The sequence below is a fragment of the Alosa alosa genome, chromosome 18 (genome assembly GCF_017589495.1).
Source record: "Alosa alosa isolate M-15738 ecotype Scorff River chromosome 18, AALO_Geno_1.1, whole genome shotgun sequence".
Taxonomy (NCBI): Eukaryota; Metazoa; Chordata; class Actinopteri; order Clupeiformes; family Clupeidae; genus Alosa; species Alosa alosa.
The window spans coordinates 1,202,501-1,210,000 of NC_063206.1; the positions used below are offsets into that span (position 1 = coordinate 1,202,501).

Below are 7,500 nucleotides of genomic sequence, written 5' to 3' on the forward strand. Positions count from 1 at the left end.
GTGTCTGTGTGACTGTGTGTGTATGTGTGGGTCTGTGTGTGTGTGTGTGTGTGTGTGTGGGGGGGGGGGGGGCTGTGTGTCTGTGTGTGTGTGTTTGTGTGTTTGTGTATGTGTGGGTCTGTGTGTGTGTGTGTGTGTGTGGGGGGTCTGTGTGTGTGTGTGTGTGTGTGTGTGTGTGTGTGTGTCATAAGAGTGACTGTTTGTGGTTCTCCACAGTGCAGATACATCCTGTCAGATGAGGCATCATTGCTATTTAGAATATTGTCATTCAGGTCCAAAACATTTGCGATGACGATTACAGCCCATTGTCATCCAGGGAATGACACTCCGTGTGTGTGTGTGTATGTGTGTGTGGTGAGTAAAGCGATCCCCTGCCCATCGATCCACTCGACAGAGGAAGCACACTCGTGTCACATCCTCTTTGGAGACGTGGCGCCATGGCGAAGTGAGGCTGACCAATCATTCTGCTCCACTGTGTGTGTGTGTGTGTGTGTGTGTGTGTGTGTGTGTGTGTGTGTGTCCATCTGGGTGTGCAGGTGTGTGTGTGTGTGGTGTGTGTGTGTGTGGGTGTGGTGTGTGTGTGTGTGTGTGTGCCCATCTGGGTGTGCAGGTGTGTGTGGTGTGTGTGTGTGTGTGTGTGCCCATCTGGGTGTACAGGTGTGTGTGGTGTGTGTGTGTGTGTGTGGTGTGTGTGTGTGTGTGTGTGTGTGTGTGTGTGTGTGTGTGTGTGGTGTGTGTGCCCATCTGGGTGTACAGGTGTGTGTGGTGTGTGTGTGTGTGTGTGTGTGCCCATCTGGGTGTGCAGGTGTGTGTGTGTGTGTGTGTGTGGTGTGTGTGGTGTGTGTGTGTGTGTGGTGTCTGGTCAGTGAAGCGGGGCGGTAGCCCCTCGGGGTGGAACAGAGATCTGATTGGATCCTGACACTCGGAGGGCAGAGAGCTGACAAATCACTAACAGTGCACTCACAACGCCACCATAATGTGTGTGTGTGTTTGTGTGTGTGTGTGTGTGTCACTAACTATGAGGGGCCCTTTAGGACATTATTCAGAATTACCTCTCACACACTATCCTGAAACCTCTCACACACTATACTGAAACCTCTCACACGCACGAGTGAAACGCTCATATATACACAACTGAAACGCTTTCATACACACATGTGAAACCTCTCATAAACACATGTGAAACCTCTCATACACACATGTGAAACCTCTCACACACTAAACTGAAACCTCTCACACGCACGAGTGAAACGCTCTCATAATTACAACTAAAACGCTTTCATACACACATGTGAAACCTCTCACACACTATACTGAAACCTCTCACACACTAATATGAACATTTTCATGATTTCATATGTGTGTGTGAGAGGATTTCATATGTGTGTGTGTGTGGTGTGTGTGAGTGTGTGTGTGTGTGTGTGTGTGTGCATTTCATATGTGTGTGTGAGAGCGTTTCATATGTGTGTGTGAGAGCGCTTCATATGTGTGTGAGAGCTGCTTCATATGTGTGTGAGAGCAATCTCACTTGAACAGGAAGGTGTTGTCGTCAAACAGGAAGAGCGCCATTGCGCCGCATCCAATCGGACGCGAAGCAAGCCAGGGGAAAGGGTCTACTGTGCCGCCATCATTGAATGGCTGACCATCTCAAATCAAACTTCAAGCAACAACCTTACTGGAAGCAGCTGCCTTATTAAGCACTATATTGTCTTCAGCAGACACTATATGTAACAAGACCCTCTAACAACTCAACAAGCAGTTCATGGGCCAGAGGCATTTGAAAGTGGGTGGGACATTTCTCAGCCGGGGTATGGGGGTCCTCCGCCAGAAAAATGTTTTGCACTATATGCAATTTCCTGAATTCTGGTACATTTTAACAGGTTATTTAGATACTTCTATATAACAAAATAAAGCCATTAACTCACCGACTAATTCGAACCAGCTTTATTAACCTCATTATTATAGTTAACCATGCAGTTGCAATATCTGTTAAATTGCTATTTAATGCTTCTAATGCAACCCCGGATTGGCTATCGGGAGTCTCGGGAACTTCCCGGTGGCATAACTTTGTGCCAGTCTGAAACGTCGTGTTTAAATATAATATTTCTGAAGTTCATTTGCTGCGCCCTCGCGTAACTTCAGCAGCCTACATGCAGGTTCGTCGCAGCCCTACTCGCAGTTTCCCAAATATTAACAAAGTAGCCCTCACAAAATCATCTGTTAGCCGCAACTATATAGTCTATATTTGCAAATAATTAAAGCGGAGTTTATGAGTGGCCTCACTCAAGCGGTACGGTCGGACGAACGCCAGGGTGACACCACAAAGTTACAAAGTAATTGAGAGTTTAAAAACGTTATTCTTCCACCGTCCAGTCCAGCAGCTGTCAACATAGAACGGAAAACAGGCTATGTGCTTTAACTTTTTTAATCTAGGCGGCATTCCACCCAGTCCACCCAGAGTCAGAGGCCTACCCTCTGTGATATGAATGAATGTTCTGCCTTCATATGCTCAAGCAGGCCTTTATGTCCATGTCGCAAATGTAGAGTCCGACTTACTGCAGCCACAATCATCTTGAAAGTAGCCTAGCCTGGACCTGAGAGGAGATAACATTCTACAATTTACACGGATTTTTTCTCCTCTGTTGATCTCGCGACGTTGTTGGCGAATTTATGCTTATAAAAACAAAATACCACTTAATTTCGGGTTAAAATGCATTAACACGCGTTACTGAATTTTGTCCCGACTCCCGAGTGAAATATTTACCATTTTTTTTTGTAATGCCTTACATTAGCCTACCACGTTACAAATTAAGCCCATTAGGCCTACATTATGCCTACATTATGCCACTTTTATAACGCGTTACTCCCAACACCGTATAGGCACAACAAAACACTAAGAGGGGAATTATGCATGCATAATTTAAAAATAACTCAATAGGCTACTTGGCTACGCAATAAGGTTTACATTACAGCACCGCGGACGTTCAATGAAAGCGGATGGTTTGTTAAAAAATCCCGACAGTCTTTCAACTACATGGAACGTAATAGTGATCATCAAATACCTCCCCTGATTTAATTGCCCATCAGTCCCAACATTTAACAATATAATCAAACTTTCCAAAAGTAAATTAAATATCAAACTAAACCGAAAATGTCATGCTTTTGAAGGCCTACCAGTATGCCGCTCCAAGAAACGCATGTCTCAAAATAAAACTCGCATAAGAAATAAAGGGCTGTCTCGAATAGATTGTGCAGTCTTAGTTGTGGTTAGTGACGTGATGCTGTTAATGGGGAGTTTTACATAGCCTAGCGTAAACCTATAGGTTATTATTTATTTGGCGTACCTATAAGGCTTTTTTTCCTTATCAAAAGTGAGGGGACGACCGATCTCACTGCGGGGAATTTGCCCTTGTCGCTGTGGTAAACAGAGGCCGAGCTCCGCGATCAGCACCGCGCTATGAAACACGGTGCTTTTCCGCATGGAGAAACGGAGGGACACAGAGAACAAGGTTAATATAAAATATGTCCGTGTCCGTGTCCCTCCGTTTCTCCATGCGGAAAAGCACCGTGTTTCATAGCGGGGTGCGGATAATCGCGGAGCTCCGGCTAGTGCTTCCATGGTCCGGGGGCGGGAAGGGAACAGGGAGGAAAGGGTTGCGTTTCTACCGTTGGAGTAGAAACTGCTTGTTGAGTTGTTGTTACACTTCTTATAGTGTCTGCTGAACACAATATAGTGCTTAATAAGGCAGCTGCTTCAGTAAGGTTGTTGCTTGAAGTTTGATTTGACATGGTCAGCCATTCAATGAAACCGACACAGTAGACCCTTTCCCACGAAACGTGCTTAACGTCCGATTGGATGCGCGCAATGACGCTCTTCCTGTTTGACGACAACACCTTCCTGTTCAAGTGAGATTGCTCTCACACACATATGAAACGCTCTCACACACACATATGAAGCGCTCTCACACACACATATGAAATGCTCACACACACACACATATGAAATCATGAAAATATGAAAATTTTCATATTAGTGTGTGAGAGGTTTCAGTATAGTGTGCGAGAGGTTTCAGTATAGTGTGTGAGAGGTTTCACATGTGTGTATGAGAGGTTTCACATGTGTGTATGAAAGCGTTTCAGTTGTGTATATATGAGCGTTTCACTCGTGCGTGTGAGAGGTTTCAGTATAGTGTGTGAGAGGTTTCAGTATAGTGTGTGATTTCAGTATAGTGTGTGAGAGGTTTCAGTATAGTGTGTGAGAGGTTTCACATGTGTGTATGAAAGCGTTTCAGTTGTGTAAATGAGTGCGTTTCACTCGTGCGTGTGAGAGGTTTCAGTATAGTGTACGAGAGGTTTCAGTATAGTGTGTGAGAGGTTTCAGTATAGTGTGTGAGAGGTAATTCTGAATAATGTCCTAAAGGGCCCCTCAAAACTAACAGCACACTCACAACGCCACCATAATATGTGTGTGTGTGTGTGTGTGTGTGTGTGTGTGTGTGTGTGTGTGTGTGTGTGTCACTAACAGTGCACTCACAACGCCACCATAATGTGTGTGTGTGTTTGTGTGTGTGTGTGAGTGTGTGTCACTAACAGCACACTCACAACGCCACCATAATATGTGTGTGTGTGTGTGTGTGTTTCACTAACAGCACACTCACAACGCCACCATAATGTGTGTGTGTGTGTGTGTGTGTGTGTGTGTGTGTGTGTGTGTGTGTGTGTGTGTGTGTGACAACGCCACCATAATGTGTGATGCGTGTGTGTGTGTGACAACGCCACCATAATGTGTGTGTGTGTGACAACGCCACTATAATATGTGTGTGTGTGTGTGTGTGTGTGTGTGTGTGTGTGACAACGCCACCATAATGTGTGTATGTGTGTGTGTCACTAACAGCAAACTCATAATGCCACCATAATGTGTGTGTGTGTGTGTGTTTGTGTGTGTGTGTGTAACAGCACACTCACAATGCCACCATAATGTGTGTGTGTGTGTGTTTTGTGACAACGCCACCATAATGTGTGTGTGTGTGTGTGTGTGTGTGTATGTGTGTGTTTCTCAACATTCGCGATAAGCCCTCTATTAATCACTGCTGACAGTTTCATCATGGCCTGGACCACACTGTCAGACACACACATTATGCCACACACACACATATTGCACACACTGGGCAACTAGACACACACACACACACACACACACACACACACACACACACACACACTATCAGAGCCCCTTGGGTGACTAGACACACACACACACACAAACACCCACAGGCCATCAGAGCCCCTTGGGCAACTAGACACACACACACACCCACAATATCAGAGCCCCTTGGGCGACTAGACACACACACACACACACACACACACACACACTGACTATCAGGGCCCCTTGGTCCACTAGACACATACACACTCACACACACACACACGCACACACACACACACACACTGACTATCAGAGCCCTTTGGGCAGTTAGACACACACATAGCTCCATGTCTTCACATTTCATCTTTGTCTCTCACACACACACACACACACACACACACACACACACACACACACACACAGAATAAAGTCTCTGTGATGACCGTGGTGTGTGGCAGCTATAACTATTCTCCCCTACTCAGATAAGATATGAAGAGTGCACACACACACACACGCACACACACACGCATCATGATAAGATATGACAGCATAATGAAATCACATTGTGCATGAGCTGGTGTGCGTGTATATGTAGGGGGTTGTTTGTGTGTGCATGTGTGCGTGTGTCTGTGTGTGTGTGTGTGTGTGTGTTTGCATATGTTTGTTTCTGTCAGCTGAAGTGTCATTTTACATCATATCACTTCATAATCACATTATGAAAGTGAAACACCACCACATAGTCATTCATTCAGCATCACATGCTGCTTTATTTAAAGCAACACCAAAGAACTTTCCCTCTGTTGCACTTGCACACACGCTATTTGTTTACCGGCTTTGCAAATAACGATGTCCACAGACAAGGTAGAATGTTTCGCATGACTTCTAAAAGTATGATGTATTGCGACATCAGATGCAAGTAAAATTTGTAGTTTCTTATGTCTCATTCCATCGAACTACAGATCCGCCACCTGATCTGGCAAACTTACATAGTGCGGTTATAGCCAATAGAGGGTCTTGGCCAATGCAGAAGTGCCGCTTCACCCTGTTACGAGTTGATGAACCACTGAAACAATTTCGAAACATTATTTTAAGGTATAAAAAACTCTTTGGTGTTGCTTTAAGTTTTTTTGATGATTTGTTAGCCTTGTTGTGCTAGCCTTGTTGTGTTAGCCTTGTTGTGTTAGTGTGTTAGCCTTGTTGTGTTAGCCTTGTTGTGTTAGTGTGTTAGCCTTGTTGTGTTAGCCTTGTTGTGTTAGTGTGTTAGCCTTGTTATGTTAGCCTTGTTGTGTTAGTGTGTTAGCCTTGTTGTGTTAGCCTTGTTGTGTTAGTGTGTTAGCCTTGTTGTGTTGTTAGCCTTGTTGTGTTAGCCTTGCTTGAGCATTCCATCTGCTATTGTTTGTTTTGAGCCATACCCCCACTACCACTGTCAGAATGTGTGCCCTAAATAGACACACACACACACACACACACACACACACATACACACACACACACACACACACACACATTTCTGGTTCAAAACACGTCGCTACGACAAAGGACGTGACCATTGAGACTGTGTGTATGTGTGTATGTGTGTGTGTGTTTAAATGGGCATATACATAGTTATTCAATCTGCATTGTTTGTACTCAACTCTTAGAGTGTGTGAGCATTTCTCTTTTAGTGGGTGTTCTCGACTCTTAGTGTGTGTGTGTGTATGTGTGTGTGTGTGTGTGATCTGCAGTGATAGCATTACCCCTCACTAGGCACCGCACGTAGCTGAGTGCCGTCATATTTAATGTCTTTTTTGAAATATTAACAGAGTTTAATTATCCATTCCATCTTATTAGAATGCTCTCTTGTTCATCACCTCCTCTCTCTCCCTCTCTTCTCTCTATCCTCCCTCTCTCTCTCTCCCCCTCACTCTCTCTCTCACCTTTCTCACAGTCACAAAATCTCTTTTTTCACTCTCTTGCACTTTCTCAATATCAATTTATTTCACTTTCTATTCTGAAAGACTCTCAGGGTTTCGTTCCAGTCTCACTCTGTGTGTGTGTGTGTGTGTGTGTGACGGTTTCGCTCCACTCGCACTCTGTCTACCCTCTCTCCATCCCCCTCTCCCTCATTCCTCTCTACCCCTCACACTCGTTCTCTCTCTGTCTCTCTCCATCTTCTTTCCTTTATATCCCTCTCTCTAATCCCCACCTCTCCTCTCCTCCTTTCCAATCCCCCCTCCCCCTCTCTCCTCTCCCCTCTCCCCCCCTCTCCTCTCCCCCCTCCTCCTCTCCCCTCTCCTCTCCTCCTCTCCTCTCCCTCTCCTCTCCTCCTCTCCTCCTCTCCTCTCCCTCTCCTCCTCTCCTCTCCTCCTCTC

The 7,500-nt window shown here is 45.3% G+C and overlaps 1 protein-coding gene across 2 annotated transcripts in view; it reads left to right on the forward strand.

Annotated features, from left to right (window-relative positions):
* LOC125311498 (protein quaking-like) overlaps positions 1–7,500 on the forward strand; it is an 83,466-nt gene that overhangs the window by 32,345 nt on the left and 43,621 nt on the right. The gene's annotated exons all lie outside the window — the stretch shown is intronic.